General features: G+C 46.1%; 1 protein-coding gene across 4 annotated transcripts in view; it reads right to left on the bottom strand.

Moving 5' to 3' along the window:
• LOC135907303 (uncharacterized) overlaps window positions 1–17,188 on the bottom strand; it is a 113,383-nt gene that overhangs the window by 6,496 nt on the left and 89,699 nt on the right. The gene's annotated exons all lie outside the window — the stretch shown is intronic.

Below are 17,188 nucleotides of genomic sequence, written 5' to 3'. Positions count from 1 at the left end.
CCTGCTGCAACTGAGCTGAGAAGCCTTTTGAAGACTTGCACAATTCAATGACAATTCACGTTGAAATTGTCTGCTTTGCAACTGCCATATTTCATCCATAAAATTAAGCATTTCAGTTTGTTTCTACACACACACACACACACACACACACACACACACACACACACACACACACACACACACACACACACACACACACACACACACATATATATATATATATATATATATATATATATATATATATATATATATATATATATATATATATATATATATATATACATTCAAGTAATGTTTAACAGTCTCGGTAGAGAACAGCAGTTTACGATAGGTAGTGAGGCATTGGAAGTGGTAAGGCAATACATCTACTTAGGACAGGTAGTGACTGCGGATCCGGATCATGAGACTGAAATCATCAGAAGAATAAGAATGGGCTGGGGCGTGTTTGGCAGGCATTCTCAGATCATAAACAGCAGGCTGCCATTATCCCTCAAGAGAAAAGTATATAACAGCTGTGTCTTACCAGTACTCACCTGCGGCGCAGAAACCTAGAGGCTTACGAAAAGGGTTCTACATAAATTGAGGACGACCCAACGATCTATGGAAAGAAGAATGGTGGGTGTAACGTTAAGGAATAAGAAAAGAGCAGATTGGGTGAGGAAACAAACGCGAGTTAATGACATCTTGGTTGAAATCAAGAAAAAGAAACAGGCATGGGCAGGGCATGTAATGAGAAGGGAACGTAACCGATGGTCATTAAGGGTTACGGATTGGATTCCAAGAGAACGGAAGCGTAGCAGGGGGCGGCAGAAAGTTAGGTGGGCGGATGAGATGAAGAAGTTTGCAAGGACAACATGGCCACAATTATCACATGACCGGGGTAGTTGGAGAAGTATTGGAGAGGCCTTTGCCCTGCAGTAAGCGTAGCCAGGCTGCTGCTGATGCTGATGACTAGAACTAACCCTTGGAGTGTTAGCCAGCGCCACCACTCACAGACCTTGGCGGCAGATGTGGAACATACTTTCTGCCGCAGCCGTCACGAGTGCTTAATCTTTTTGGGAGAAGGCCACTGATCAATAAGCCCACGCGTGCTACCTATAGGCATCAATGTTGCCGGATTCGAGACCCTCGTTATGTACTGAACGAGAAGAAAGAGGTGAACCGAGGGGCCCAATATTTATGAATCTAGCATAGGAAGTCAACAAACAAAGACATCTAGGAGAACACTGGGGAAATTACTTGTGCTTACTAATTGAATAAAGAAATAATTTTAACAAAAATTATGGCGTTTTATGTGCGAAAATAACTTTCTGATTATGAGGCACGTCTAGTGGAGGGCTCTGGAAATTTAGACCACCTGGGGTCCTTTAACGTGCACCTAAATCTAAGTACACGGGTGTTTTCGCATTTCGCCCCCATCGAAATGCGGCCGCCGTGGCCGGGATAGAAAAGAAATGATAAATTAATGCAAATGGAAGTGGTTGAAAAAACAACTTGCTGCAGGTGGGGAGCGATCCTAGGTCTTCGCATTACGCGTGCGGTGCTCTACCAATTCAGCCACCGCGATGCCGTTCTCCCACCCACTTTCTGGGGTATTTATGTATTGCTTCTACTGCAGGGGCGTAGGCAGGGGAGGGGGGTTATGGGGCCTCAGCAACCCCCCCCCCCCCACCTCCCCCGAAATTTTTTCGTGCTGTCATGCGCCACCGAACGAAACTACCCCCGACGCCGGAAATCATGCTGGATTTTGTCTAGAATGTCTTTTTCATGCTCGAAAAGACATTTAAGCGTGAACATTACGAATTCGGGCTGGCTTTCACGGCAATGCCCATGCACCGGGAGTCACATATCGTAACGCCAGGAGCTCCATCCGAGCGCAGTTTCAAGGGCGTTTTGATGGCGAGCGGGCCCGTCGCGGCATCTCGCGGATGCCGCAGAATCTACGGAGCGCATGGATTTCAATTGTGAAACTTTGCGGGTATAAAGTCCTCATAAACTTTTGATGCGAAAGGTGCATTGACATTTCCAAAGTCGTGCTTTAGATTTTCAATTCCGGAACTTCGTGGGTTTAATGTTGTTATAAACATTTGACGCCAAAGGTGCATTGACTTTTCTAAAGTTGTACATCGGACCACACAACGAGACAAGCCAAATTACCACACTATGAGAAAAGTTGAAAAAGCACGCAGCGAGGTCCGATGAGACGAAGCGTTGTGGTGGCTCATTTGTGCCGTGATGTCACAGAAAAGTATATGATTTTTTTCCCCATCGCCAAAGCACTAAAGACAGTAAAGCCAGCAAAGGTAGCTGCGTTATTATTCATTTTTCTTCTTTGACATGTATTTGCCACGACACATAGAGTCTCTTCATTTTCTTTTGTTCTCGCTACCCGCGGGCTGCCGGAGCCAGCCAGAACGCATGCGTTTTTCTCGTGTTGCCCCGACCACCTCGCGGCGTGCTTCGATGTCCGTTCGTTTTTACCTGGCCGAGTGGATTTTCGCCTGGCAGAGTTTTGGGCGCTTTCTGGCTAGCAGACGAGAAAAAGAAACAATGGTCACCCGCCGGGGGACTCGACGGAATGCAACGCGTTCGCTTGAGCGCAACCTCTCCGGAAAATTTTGTTTCGCTGGTGTAGCATACCGAGCAGTACGCGTAGGGTTCTCTGGGGAAAAAGCGTCTCACGTTTTCTTCAATATTCCTTCGGTAGCCACATTAGGTGCCCAAATTAAGCATTCATTGTAGCCAACGTGCTTTCTATGAGTCTTTTTTTTTCATTTCCGTGCCCCCGACGCACAAAAGAAAAAAAGACATAATAGACAGTTTTAGTTTAGCGTACGCAACTTATAGCGTACGCTACATGTAGCGTACGCTAAGCAGCGCACGTATTTTACAGTTTTAGTTGGGCGGCGAGATATTTGAATCTCAGAGGCCATACGCCATCGCTGCGGCTATTTTCCAACTCTAGCGATAGGTGACGCTGACATCTCGAACGGTTCTCGTTTGGATGTTGTGGCGAATGGATGTACTTTTCGGGGCTCTGTGGCGGCGTCGGAATCATAAGTTTTTGTGCATGCCTTGAGCTTACTTCTGTTTTAGAGCGCAGCTCTTTGGCGTCCGTTCCTGGGTTTCGCGTCGTCGTCGTCGGCCTCGTAACCAGCTCGCCGACGAATCTGCTCCGCCGCCGCCGCGCATGCGCGCTGTCGGCTCTCCGGGCGAGGGAGGATGATGGAAGGGAGGAGGAGAGACTGTGGAGGAGGGCTGGCTACACAAATGGCTCTTTGGCGTCCGTTCCTGGGTTTCGCGTCGTCGTCGGCCTCGTAACCAGCTCGCCGACGAATCTGCTCCGCCGCCGCGCATGCGCGCTGTCGGCTCTCCGGGCGAGGGAGGATGATGGAAGGGAGGAGGAGAGACTGTGGAGGAGGGCTGGCTACACAAATGGCTCTTTGGCGTCCGTTCCTGGGTTTCGCGTCGTCGTCGGCCTCGTAACCAGCTCGCCGACGAATCTGCTCCGCCGCCGCGCATGCGCGCTGTCGGCTCTCCGGGCGAGGGAGGATGATGGAAGGGAGGAGGAGAGACTGTGGAGGAGGGCTGGCTACACAAATGGCTCTTTGGCGTCCGTTCCTGGGTTTCCCGTCGTCGTCGGCGTTGTCGTCGGCCTCGTAACCAGCTCCGCCCCCCTTTCATCCCCCCAGCGCTAGCAGCGACCGACTGATACCGCTTTCGTGAGTCCGCTACCGCACTCACGAAAGACGTCGTGCACTTCCTGCAACTCGCATTAACCGTCCATCGATCCACACCGATGTTAGTAGTGGGGGACTTTAATGTTGACATAAAGACAAACAGCAATTTCCTAACACTTATGCGGGAGAACATCCCGTTCCTCTCGCTCGTAACGCGTCCCACGGCTGTGACAACCTCGCGAGGCACTTGTATAGATCTCGTCTTTGAGAATCAAGCATTGGTGTACCAAGTCGAACATATATCAGTCTATTTCTCCGACCACAAAGCTTCCTTCATGACTGTCAAGAACTGTTAGTGCAGTCTTTGTTAAAGGAATACGTGTGAAAAATAAAAAAAAAATTCTGTGATAGCGCATACATGTGTTGCTCGATTTCTTTGCCTCAATCTATCGAAAAGGTGAACAGCTTATTTGCTGCGCTCAAATTTCGCATTAGGAAGTAACGTAATCGTCGGTAATTTTTTTTATTTGTTGATTTGTTGCCTTTAAATAGTAATTCGGTGGTTTTATTTTTTTTCGTTTTTTGTCTCTTGTAATTCGGGTGCGCGGGTGTGCTTCTTCTACATTTGTTTGGAGGATCGTTAGAGCGTCCTTTCGTGCCACGTGCTCCAACACGTGCAGCCGGTTTGAGTGTTGGATATGGTTGAGTTGGATATGGTTGAATGTTTGTAGTCTTTAAATGGTAGCTTGGAAGTGGCAAGACAAATAGCTATTAGTGGTTTTACTGTGCGTGTTTGGTAGGAAACTGAATGCGTGGCCGCATGGTTGAGCGCGTGCGAGAGCGTGTCAGACCTTCGGTCTCCGCGGCATTGATTGTTTTTGAAACAGTGGTGAGAGTTGCTTTGCGACATTTTGAGGATTTGGATCCTGTGCGTATCGGTCTTTGCTAAAAGGCACACGCTCTGCATTGGTATAGTATTATAGTATTATGGTATTTGCATTAGTAGTAGCATTATTATAGTATTGTAGTATTTGCAAAAAGCTGTGAAAGCAAGCAGTGCGCGGGGGGTCCGTAAAAGCAGATGATGAGACGGATGAGAATGGAGAGGGCATCGAATCAACCGGCACACAATGTGATGCCGAAACTAGTCTGCAGGAAATGCAGGCTTTCCAGGAAGAGCTTCTCAAACAGGTGCAAGAGCTCAAAAATGAGCTAAACAGGGAGCGTGGTGCACGGAAGGCAGTTGAAAGGAGACTTGAAGCAGCCGAGGAAAAGCTGAACATGGCCGCCATTGTGAACGAGAATGTGCGTGACAATATAACGCAGACCCCCGACGCCACAGGCGAGGAAGGGTCAGCGAAATACGTGGAATGTATTCAGGGTGATGAAGGGTTAGTTGGAAAGAGCGGCACCCACCTTGAGGGCGCCACGCGGAAAAAGCAGGAGCCCAGGGGACAATGCCCCTTGTCGAGTCCGAATCACGCGGAAAAGGACAAAGGGAAGCAGGGAGAGGTAGGTAGGAGAGAGTGAAAGGGTGATTATCGCTGGTGACTCAAACCTGGCTGTGTGCTCAAAAGCAATTATGGAGAGGGTGAAAGGTGATAAAAGAGTGGCGGTAGGGACATTTCCAGGGCGGACACTGGGTTCTGTCATGGAGCGAGCAAAAGAAAAGCTCGAGGAAAATGTCCACGTGCCCAACCTTGTCATAGTAGCAGGTGGGCTAAATGACATCTTTAACAGGAAAGGGACTGGACTAGCCCAGCGCTTGGCGAAGGAGGTGGACAACTTGCGCGAGCTATCCCCTCAGGTACATATCGTGGTGTGCACGGTGCCGGAGCTGCCTGTACGTGACAGTCACGTACAGAGAGCCGTAGTGGCTGCTAATGAGGCAATATGGAAAATGAGCCGAGAGAAAGGCTTTGAGGTTGTCGAAGTAACTAGGGAAGTGAGAAGTTGTGGTGGTTTTAAAGGAAACGGGATCCACTTCAATTACAGGCTGGCACGAGAAGTGGGCTGGCGACTTCGTCGTCGCGCTGTTGCTTTTTTAGGGGGCTCGCGGGCGCTCAGGAGGTCAGAGTAGATAGTGATGAAGAAGGTCCCCTAAGGGAACATCAGAAGTTCATTGCCGTCGATAACAGAAAAAGGAGGAAAGCAAGAAAAAGAGCTCGCCATGCAATAGGCTACATAAATATGCAGGGCGGCAGAAGAAAGGAAAAGTGGGCAGAGAGTGAGCAGCAGTTACATAGAGAACAAATAGGGGTGCATGCGGTTACAGAAAGGCACCTTAGAGACTCAGAAGAGCCGCCAGCTATTGAGAATTATGTTTGGGAAGGGTGCAACTGAACGAAGTTGGAAAGAAAGGGAGCAGGAGTCGGAAAGCTCATCCATCAGGGAGTCAAAGGGAAAAGAGTTATTTCATAATGTCAAGAGCATCTTTGGTTATAAGGTACAATGAGTGGGAAAGAAACTTGGCTGGGCGTTACGTATTTGTGGACCGGACAAAATTGCGCAGAGAAGAATACAGAGTTAACGGAATGCATAAGCGCTGATATTAAGGGTTTCGGGAAGGGTGCTGAAATTATCCTATTAGGTGACATGAGTGTACACATAGAGGGTCTAGATGGCTACACCGACAATATCCGGAAGTCAATGCTGGACCTTTGTGAGCAACATAACCTCGTTATCGTGAATACAGGGCCTAAGTGTGAAGGACAGATCACGTGGGAAGTGGGAAACTGGCAATTGACCATTGATTACCGCTTGATTACAGAAGGAATTCATGATAAGTTGAGAGAAATGGTCATCAAGGAGAAAGTGTTTAGCAGCATAGGGAGTGACCACAGAGGCATCATTTCGAAAATATGATATGTAGTTGGGAAAGAGAGCAAGGAGAGAAAAATGGCCGGCCCAAATTTGAACGCTGAACAAATAGCAAATATAGTCACTAGAGTTGAGGAAGAACTTGGCAAATGGCCAAGTAAAGAGTGGGAATATGGTGAGCTTCTAGTACAATAATGACAGAAATACGGAAAGAGAACCAACATGTTCGTTGGAAAGGAAAAAAAGAAACCGAAAAGCTGGTGGAACAAGGAGAAACAAGAAGCGATCGCCGAACGACAGAAAGCATCTCAAGAGCACAGGCAGGCAAAGAAGGCGCAGTTGCCGCAGGATGAAGTAACCAGTAAATGGGAAATACACCGCGAGAAAAAGTCTATGGTTCAAATACTGCTGCAAGCAAAATTAAAAGGTGAAAGTGAACGTTGGTTGTCAGAAATACGTGAGAAAAAGAAGGCCGCACCTAATATATATTGGAACCACATAAAATTATTAGGCAGGAAGTCAACAACAATACAACATATCCTAGACGAAGATGAAAACAGACTGGAAGGAGAAGCGGTAATAAATTACATCCGAAAAGCAACAGCCGAATCTTTCCAAGGCAATGAAAGAGGCCCAAGAGGCCCCAATGAAAAAGAGCATGAAAGAGGCCCAAGTGGAAAAGGAGCTGGTGCTGACAAATTTAAACTGGAAGAAGGCGGAAGCGAAAATTCCTAAGCGCACAGCCACAGGGCTAGACGAGGTTCCCGTTAGGCTGATAAATGGACTAGGGCGAAGAAGCAAGGAAGCTCTGTGGAAAGCGGTGGAAAAAACTTCAAAAGATAGACGAATACCAGACAGTTGGCGACAAAGTAGAATGAATTTAATTTATAAAGTTAAGGGGGAGAAAGACAGAATTCACTTGTATAGATCGTTGACCATTACATCGGTAATATACAGGCTAGCAATGCAGGCAATCAAATTAAAGCTTCAAGCATGGGCAGAAAATAATGGCATTTTGGGAGAGGTTCAGAATGGCTTCAGAATAGGTATAGGCGTTTGGATGATAACTTGTTTTTTCTTACTCAGTGTGTTGAAATATCAAAAGCAGAAAGCAGACCGTTCTATGTGGCCTTTTTAGACATTACATTAGCCTACGACAACGTAGACTGCAACATATTGTGGGATATTCTGGAAGGGGAAGGATTAGGTAACGATTGTCTACAGCTTTTTAGAAAGATTTACCTAGAAAATACCGTGTGCGTTGAATGGGAAGGAATGAGGAGCGAGGAGAAAGTTCATATCAACAAGGGACTGAGGCAGGGGTGCCCTTTATCCCCGCTGCTGTTTATGATGTACATGGTGAGGATGGAGAGGGCGCTAGAAGGAACTAATATAGGGTTTAATCTCTCATACAAACAAGCGGGTACATTAATAGAGCAGCGATTCCCAGGTTTATTTTATGCGGAGGACATTGTGTTGCTAGCTAACAAGCAAAGTGATTTGCAACGTCTGGCTAATATCTGCGGAGAGGAAGGCAACAACTTAGGTGTGAAATTTAGTGTTCGAAAATAAGGTGCTATGGTATTCAATGAAAACAGTGAACAGACTGGAGATACAGGGCCAAGAAATACCTCGGGTAACAGAGTATAAATACCTTGGTATATGGATAAACGCAGGCAACAGATATATGGAAACACAGGAAAAAACTATAACAGTAAAGAGGAAGAGAAATGCAGCCATAATGAAACACAGAGTGCTATGGGAATACAATGGATACGAGGTCTTCCGAGGTATGTGGAAAGGTGTAATGGTTCCAGGACTTACTTTTGGAAATGCGGTTGTTTGCTTTAAATCAGGGGTACAATCAGGACTAGATGGGAACCAAAGGTCAGTGGGTCGCCTGGCATTGGGCGCTCACGGGAAGACTACAAATGAATCTGTGCAGGGTGACATGGGCTGGACTAGTTTTGAAGTGAGGGAAGCTCGCAGTTAAATTGAGTATGAAGAACGGCTGGGGAATATGGAAGAAAGTATACGGGCTGGGAGAATGTTCAGGTATCTGTACAGGAAAAAAACATTGATTCGCAGTAGAGGAAAAGAACTAGGAAGCATACCAGCAAGTATGCGGCCTGTAGGGTGGGCAACACAGCAACAAAGAAGGTCAAGCGGAAAGTCAGAGAGGCTGAAATAATCTCACGGGTGGCGGTAATGGAAAAGAAACCTGCCATGAGTAACTACTTAAGAGGAAAAAACGAAATCAGGAAAGAAATCATTTATGATAACTCAAAGGGAAGCTCATTGCTTTTCGAAGCGAGATCGGGATGCCTTAGAACACGCACCTATTTTACAAAGCAACGCCAAATTCAATTCGAATTGGGCATCCGGCACTGCCGCCATGTTTCACGCGAACTCCGCGTATCACGCAAAGACGCTAAATCTGATAAATAGCGTGGGTACGCTATACGCTATGGGTCGTTTAGCGTTCTGCGCATGGGCAGTGATGACCCGTTATTTCATAGCGTGCGCAATGGTGTAGCGTACGGCACTAGAGAGATTTAGTGTAGCGTAAAATCCTTGCGTTAGCGTTAGCGTGCGAAGCAACGCTAACGCCAAGAAGGACTGCACTGCGCGGCACAAGGTAGTGTTTTAGAAGAGCGGAACGGAGAAAAGCGTTAACGTTAACGCAAACAACTACAGCGCCATCTAGATGTAAAAACACAAAGTACTGGAAAGCCAAATCCACACGAGATGTCGAGCTTATCCAATGCCGAATCCGCAAGTGTGTCCGTAAGTCAAGCTTATCGAAAGCCACAGTCGCTGCGTTAATTACGCATGTAGGTGTTTCGTTTGAGCGTTGTTTTGTCGAGAGTCGTGAAACACACCGATTATTCTTGGCATGCCGCGATCGAGTGTTCTGTGGGACCCATATTACGTGTCCTTTTTAAGTTGGGATGACATAGACGCCCTCATGCTTCGGGAACGAGAGCGACCGCGCAGGTTGTACGTGTCCTCAAGATCCACTCAACATCGGAGCTATTCCGGAGGGGACGTTTCGCCGGCAATTTCGCTTCCAGAAAGCGGATTTCCCATTTCTTTCAAATTTTTTGCAATGGAAGCCCACCTTGACGTCCGTCCGAATGGGTTCAAGGCGAAAACCTCCTGCACGAGGTCCATATCGTCGTCGTTGGTAAAACGCACACGCATTGTGACCACAGCACCGACCACACTACTGTGTTTTGCCGCGGAAAACATGACGTGCATCGGCTTGACATGCGGCTATACAACAAGCGAACGAGCGAAATATACTTGGGCGCCATCTCGAGGCGGATACAGCAAACATGAGCAAACATTAGCAAACCCTCTCGTTAAGCCTACTGCGCTGCTAATCGAGAACGTATATCGTAAACAACGCCCATTTGTCACCTGTGCGCCACTGTCGAAGTATCATCACTCAAATCTAAAGCAAACACGAGCATTAGTGGGGAACGAATGAGCCGAACAGTGCAGGCCGACGACTCGATAGATCCGAAGCGGGCTGCTCTCACTTCGTCTGGCGCCGCCATGTTGCCGTACGTAAGGCTCCCCTTGCATGCGTTAGCGTTCACCGCTAAATCTCTAAAATAGCGTGCGTACGTAAGAGCTCCAGCACCGTTTACGTATAGCGCATGCGCAGTGTGGTGCACGCAACGCTAACGCTAACGCTAACTCTTTGCGTTTGCTGCTTTACGCTATACTAAAGCTGTCTACTGAAACTGTCTATTGTTGCGGCGCAGCAAATTGTCGCGCGGTGAAAATTCAATTTTGTTGCTTCTTTTGCCGAAAGTAATGGGCCACGGGACGCTTCAGTTGCCGGATACTCTTATTATAATATTGCGATAGTAACTATATGGACACTTCATGCGCATTCTTGCCGTCGCCGTCACCCTCATGTTCCGCATAAAGTCCAAGGGCAATACCATCGTGACAGCACGCCGCCTCCTGTCACGCGCGATACATCAGGGGGAGTGTAAGGAGAGGGGTCCTCTGATCTGTGAATCTGTGGTTGTGCAACATGTTGATTTGCCCTGTTTGAGGCATTATATACAGTGACTTTTTCTTTGATACGTAGATTTATTGGAGAGTTATACGTATATTTATATACCTTGTTGCGAGGTTTTGTGTACACGTGCAGTGAACTTTGTTTCCAGTAATACTTTTTTGCCCTTTATCAAGCTGTATATTCACATTCGTACATTCCATTGTACTTTCGCATTTCTACTATACAAGGCCGAGTCAACTGAAACTGAACCAAACAACCCCGCGCACGGTTCTGTTCTTTATCTGCGAGGCATGCGAGTAGCATAGATGCATCTCTCATTTACAAAAGTAACTCGCACGTGTGAGGATAAAGGTTCTTCACTGCTCTCATACACTGGGTTGTGCATGGTAGGGTGACATAATGGGCACTCCACAAGTTGAACAGCGTGGTGTTGTGAGGGTTTTCACATCTGAAGATGTTTCCCAAAAAAGAAATTTGTCGCTGTATGGCTGCCGGGCATATGTTGAACATTGCATTTCATTGGCCGCTGTGAAGCATTGGAGGATGCGGTACAAAGAAAGGCGTGAACGTTGCAAGGACGATCCAAGACCGGGCCAAAGCAACCGTGCAATCACTCCGAACATAAGTGCAAAGGCTGATCAGACAAGGATGCAGGATAAGCATCGATGAATTGGCAGGGCGTGTGAACATCAGTCACGGTTCGGGTCACACCATAATTCACGAATATCTTGGTTATCGGCTCTTGTGTGCGTAATGGATGCCGAAGATATTGAACCATCGCCAGAACACGGAGAAGTTCGGCGCTGCCTTGACTGATCTGATCCGGTAACGACTTCTTGTCTGCAATTGTCACCGGGGACGAATCATGGTGCCAATATTACGAACCTGAAACACGACGGCCAAGCTTACAGTGGAAACATTCGAATTCACCACCCCAATTAAGCAAAGGCCGTGATTTCCCCCGGTAACATCATCATCCTCATCAGCCTGTTTTGTGTCTACTGCAGGATGAAGGCCTCTCCCTGCATGCGATCTCCAATTACCTCTGTCCTGCGCCAACCAACACGAACTAGCGCCAGCGAATTTCGTAAGTTCATCGCTCCACCTAGTTTTCTGTCGTCCTTGACTGCGTTTCCCTTTTCTTGGTACCTATTGTCTAACCCTAATGGTCCAGCGGTTATCTAACCGGCGCAATGAATGACCTCCCCAGCTCCATTTTTTTCTCTTGATGTCCATTAGAATATCGTCTATACTCGTTTGCTCTCTGATCCAAACCGGTCTCTCTCTGTCTCTTAACGTAATACCTAGCAATCTCTATTCCATTGCCCTTTGCGCGGTCTTTAACTTGTTCTCAAGCTTCTTTGTCAGTCTTCCAGTTTCTGCCTCATATGTCAGCAGTAGTAGAAAGCACTGATTGTACGTCTTCCTTTTCAATGATAATGGTAAGCTTCCGGTCAGGAGCTGACAATGTCTGCCGTATGCGATCCAACCCATTTTTATTCTTCTATGAATTTCTTTCTCATGGTCAGTGTTCTCTATGTATAATTAACCGAGGTAAACGTACTCCTTCACCGACTCTAGTGGCTGACTGGCAATCCCGAACTCTTGTTTATTTGCTCGGCTATTCATCATTATCTCTGCCTTCTGCATATTAATCTTCAACCCCACTCTTACACTCTCTATGTTAAGGTGTTAAGTTCGACTGCATTGTCGATGAATAGAAAAATGTCATCGGCAATCCGAAGGCTGCTGAGATATTCGTCATCGATCCTTACTTCTAAGCCTTTCCAGTTCAATAGCTTGTATACTTCTTCCAAGCACGCAGTGAATAGCATTGGAGATATTGTGTCTCCATGTCTGACTCCTTTCTTTATAGGTATCTTCGTGGTTTTCTCGTGTAGAATTAAGGTAGCTGTAGAACCTCTTAGATATTTTCCAAGGTATTTGCGTAAGTGTTCTGTACTCCTTGATTACTTAATGCCTCTATGACTGCTGGTATCTCTACTGAATCAAATGCATTTTCGTAATCTATGAAAGCCATATAGGGAGTGTTATTGTACTCTGCGGATTTCTCGATAACTATACATGGACACTCTACATGGAGGTGATCCATTGTAGCGTCTCCTTTCCTGAAGCCAGCCTGTTCCCTTGGTTGACTAAAGTCCAGTGTTGCCCTTATTCGATTGAAGATTATTTTGGTAAATATTTTATATAATGCTGGGAGTTAATATACTGAGCCTATAATTTTTCAATTCTTTAACGTCTCGCTTTTTTTGTGGACTAGTATAATGTTTGCATTTTTCCAGTTTTCTGGGACCCTTGCAGTCGATAGACACTTTGTATAAGGAGCCACCACTTTTACAAGCATTGTGTGTTCTTCATTGTTGATTTCATCAACTGTTATTCCATCTTCTCCTGCCAGTTTTGCTCGTTTAGTGTCTTGCAAGGCCCTTCTGACCTCATGGCTACTTATAGGAGGAGTTTTTGTAACCTGTTCTTTACTATTTCTTTTAGAGGCATCCTGGCTCATATGGGTATTGTACGGGTCAGTATAGAATTCTTCCGCTTACTTTACTATATCTTCGAGATTGCTGATGATATTGCCTTGCTTTTCGTTCAGCGCATACATCTTGGTTAGTCCTATGCCAAGTTTCTTTCTCACTTATTTCGGGCTGCGTTCATCTTTTACGGCTTCTTCAGTCTTTCTAACGTTATAGTTTCGAATATCACTTATTTTCGCCTTGTTGATCAGTTTTGACAGTTCCACGAATATTATGTTATCTCTCTTTTTCTTTATTGTGACAGCGTGCCTTCTGCCACAAAGACTGTTACCTTTGAGTTGGACACTTTCATTCTTATGTCGCTTCTTTATTAGGTCCTTTGTTACTTGGGAGAGCTTGCCTACTGGTTGCATTGGTGCCTTGCCTACTACTTCAATTGCTGCATCTGAAGCCAGCCTAGTTACGGTTTCATTAATTAGCTTTATGTCATCATCGGTGGCAGCGAATGCTGCACAGTGAAGTGCTGGCGGACCAGCTCAGGGCTGTCCAGAGGGCCCGTGTGATAGCAGAGGGGCTCGGCCTCTCTGTACCGACGTGGGAGTGGCCCGCATCAGTCCCAGACTGATCCCTCAGGACCTCAATAAAGTTCTTCATACCATCATGGTCTCTCTGTATTAAGGTGGCGTATTTATTTGCAAGTACCAGCCTGGATTTGTCTGCTTTTATCCTTACTGCCTCTAAGTTGACATCTTTTTGCCTGACCAATTTTGGTATTTCTCTCTTCAAATTGAGGTGAATCATAGCCTTCACCATCCTATGATCACTGCACGTTACCCTAACTACCACTTCTACATCCTGCACTATGCTGGGATCAGCAGAAAGTATGAAATGATTTCATTTCTTGTTTCTCCGTTAGGGCTCTTCCAGGTCCACTTTCTGTTGCTACGCTACTTGAAGAACATATTCATTAGTCAGAGTTTATTCCTTTCCACGAATTCTACCGACATCTCTCCTCTAGTGTTTCTAGAATCAACGCTATAGTTGCCAATTGCTTGCTCACGAGCCTGCTTTTTCGCCAATTTTGCATAGAGGTCGCCCATGACTATAGTATCGATGGGAGCGAAATGCGAGAACACCCGTGTATTTAGATTTAGGTGCGCGTTAAGGAACCCCAGGTGATCAAAATTTCCGGAGTCCTCCACTGCGGCGTGCCTCATAATCAGAAAGTGGTTTTGGCACGTAAAACCCCATAATGTAATTTTCTGATGACTACAGTATACCGAGTTTGCACTTTTCGCATTGCTAATTCAACGTCTTCATAAAACATATGTACTTCATCATCATCATGAGTGTAGGCTGGAGCATAGGCTTGTACCACCTTTAATCTATACCTCTTACTAAGCCTTTTATGACAATTGCTATCATCTCATTAATGCTCTAGAATTCATCTAGGTTGCCCGCTATGTCCTTATGTATTAAGAATTCTACTCTCTACTGCTTCTTATTTAGGCGACCCGTGTAGCAGAGGACATGTCCGTTATTCAGCAATGTATAAGCCTCACCAGTTCTCCGGTGTTATTGTATTATAACGCGTTATTACGTGTTATTGACTTTTTTGATCGTCAGGGGCCATTACTGATCGAACTTGTTAAACCTGTCAATCGTATCAAATTTTGTGAAACGCCAGATCCGCTGCGTGCCACATTCAAGAACAAACAACGTGGAAAATTAAAGAATGGGGTCACCTTGCTCCACAACAATGCCCGTCCCCATGTCGCTGATCTGGTTAACACATAACTGGCAAAGTTCAAGTGGTAAACGCTGCAACATCCACCATAGCGCCCAGACCTGTCGCCTTGTGACTTCAACATTTTGGAGCATTTGAAAAAAAAAAACTGCTCCAGGGAACCAGATTCGCGTCACTCGATGACGAGCAAGGGTTAGTTACAGACTTTTTGAAGCCGCATCCCAAAAAATTTTATCAGACGGGAATGACGCGACTCGTCAGTCAGTGGGGCAAATGTCTAAATGATCATGGAGACTACATTTAAATAAAGTACCCCGTTTGTCATATATTAGCATTGGCTCACCTTCATTTGATTCGCCCTCGTATATTTTGCAGAACTCCTGCTTGTTATATGTGTTCTCAGTTGCGACTATTATTTCGGTGCAATTACGATACACGCCCGGTGACAGCTGCTCCTGCGCAATAGATTGTAATAAAGGATAGCGTCATTGAGATTTTTCCCTGGTCGTTGCACATGTACAAAAATGTAAACAAGGTTCTTTAATGACAGAGAGAGAGAGAGATGCAAATGAGAGAAAGGCAAAGAGGTTAACGAAGTTTCGTTAAAATACTTGTCCTCAAATGGTTCAATTCACGACCTTTACATTTTTCGTGTCAGCGGCAGGCACATACTTAGGTGGTTTCAAACTTATACAGTTCAAAATTTGGTGTGATACTTTCTTTTCTTATTAAATAGACAGAAAACATGGAAGCATTGACATCACTTATTTCGGGCGCAATTTTTGAGACCTACAAGTATATTCTTTTATGAAAAAATACATATTTTATTTGTCTTGACAATGCGTAGCGTTAAAGAATTCGTTTGCAGCATCTTTGGCAATGGAAATGCAGTTATTATTAATTTATTTGATCCCTCGACAAATTTTATAAGCAGGAGGCCGAGGTGCAACGTGAGCCCCCTCCGAATGAAATTTCTGGCTATGCCACTGACTACTAGAAATAACCTTGGTGTGTTTTGGTGTCCTTGGTGCCTTTGTTTGTTGGCCTCTTATGCTATCTCACACACACACACACACACACACACACACACACACACACACACACACACACACACACACACACACACACACGCACACACACACACGCGCACGCACACACACACGCACGCACGCACACACACACACACACACACACACACACACACACACGCACGCACACACACACACACGCACACACACACACACACACACACACACGCACGCACACACACACACACACACACACACACTTCTTTCGCTTGTCAGCTGACACTTGTCAATACTGAACTGGGCCCTGAATATTGAGTTACGCCGGCTCTACAAAACCTACCCCGCGGTAATGGAAACTTGCTTACATAAATATTAGGCGCATTTGTGGGTTTATTGGTGCAAGCATATGCTTAGCCCTTCGAACATGTTGGGCCGTTATTGCGACTTCGTAAGGAATCATATAGCATTGTAAAATTTGTTATCTTGCCTGAATGTCCCCACAGTAAAAGTCACGGAGCACCCAAAAGCCCCTCGTCTGCGAGAGCCGTGGTGTGGAGAGTGTTACGTTTCGCCTACGACGCGCGATATGGCCGGCGCGGATGCAACGGACGTCGGGGCTTCGTTCAAAGCGGCGGACATTTTGGCCCGTTCGGAGCGGCCGCGACGCATCCCCGCCGAGCGCGTCCCGGCATGTTCAGTGCCACGTGTCTTTGTGTGTGCGTGTGTGTGTGTGTGCCCACGCTTGTCAAAGCGCGGCAGCCGGGGAGAGGAGCTCCCCCAGTGTGAAGCGAGGAGGTCTGACCGGCGCCGGCCAACACCTCCTAGACAAGAAGGCCTGAGTGCTCGGCGAGTGACGTCACGGAGAAGAGGCCATCAGCACGCTCGGGGATACGGGTTGAATGAACGGATCGCGGCTTGGTTCACCTAGTAGCCGTATGCTTTTATTGACCACTCCACACTCTTTCTTCAGTCGAAACTGCGGAATGAGCAGCAGGCACCTTACAAAGCATTTATTTAGAGGCAAAGATACAAAACAGCTTTGTAAAACATGTGCAGGTATTGATTCCAGCAGCTTTTTATAGCGTCGCGCTTTGTCGTCCTTGTAATGTACGTTGTTTGTGCATTATAAAAATAATAATTATTTATTATACCCCACACTTCATACCTATTACTTCAAATAAATTGAATCCATGAAAACTTTTCCTTCCGTATTTTTGTACTTATGGTTTTTATGGCACGGCAATGATGAATGTAACGCACTCTATTAGCTTCACAACTGCGCATGAACAATTTTATTGGGGACACATGTATTTATTGCAATCTAGATTTGGCTTAAATTAATAATTTCGCTGTCCACGCACTAATTACCA

This window comes from Dermacentor albipictus, chromosome 7 (assembly GCF_038994185.2).
Source record: "Dermacentor albipictus isolate Rhodes 1998 colony chromosome 7, USDA_Dalb.pri_finalv2, whole genome shotgun sequence".
Lineage (NCBI taxonomy): Eukaryota > Metazoa > Arthropoda > Arachnida > Ixodida > Ixodidae > Dermacentor > Dermacentor albipictus.
This window is presented reverse-complemented; position numbering and strand designations above follow the sequence as displayed.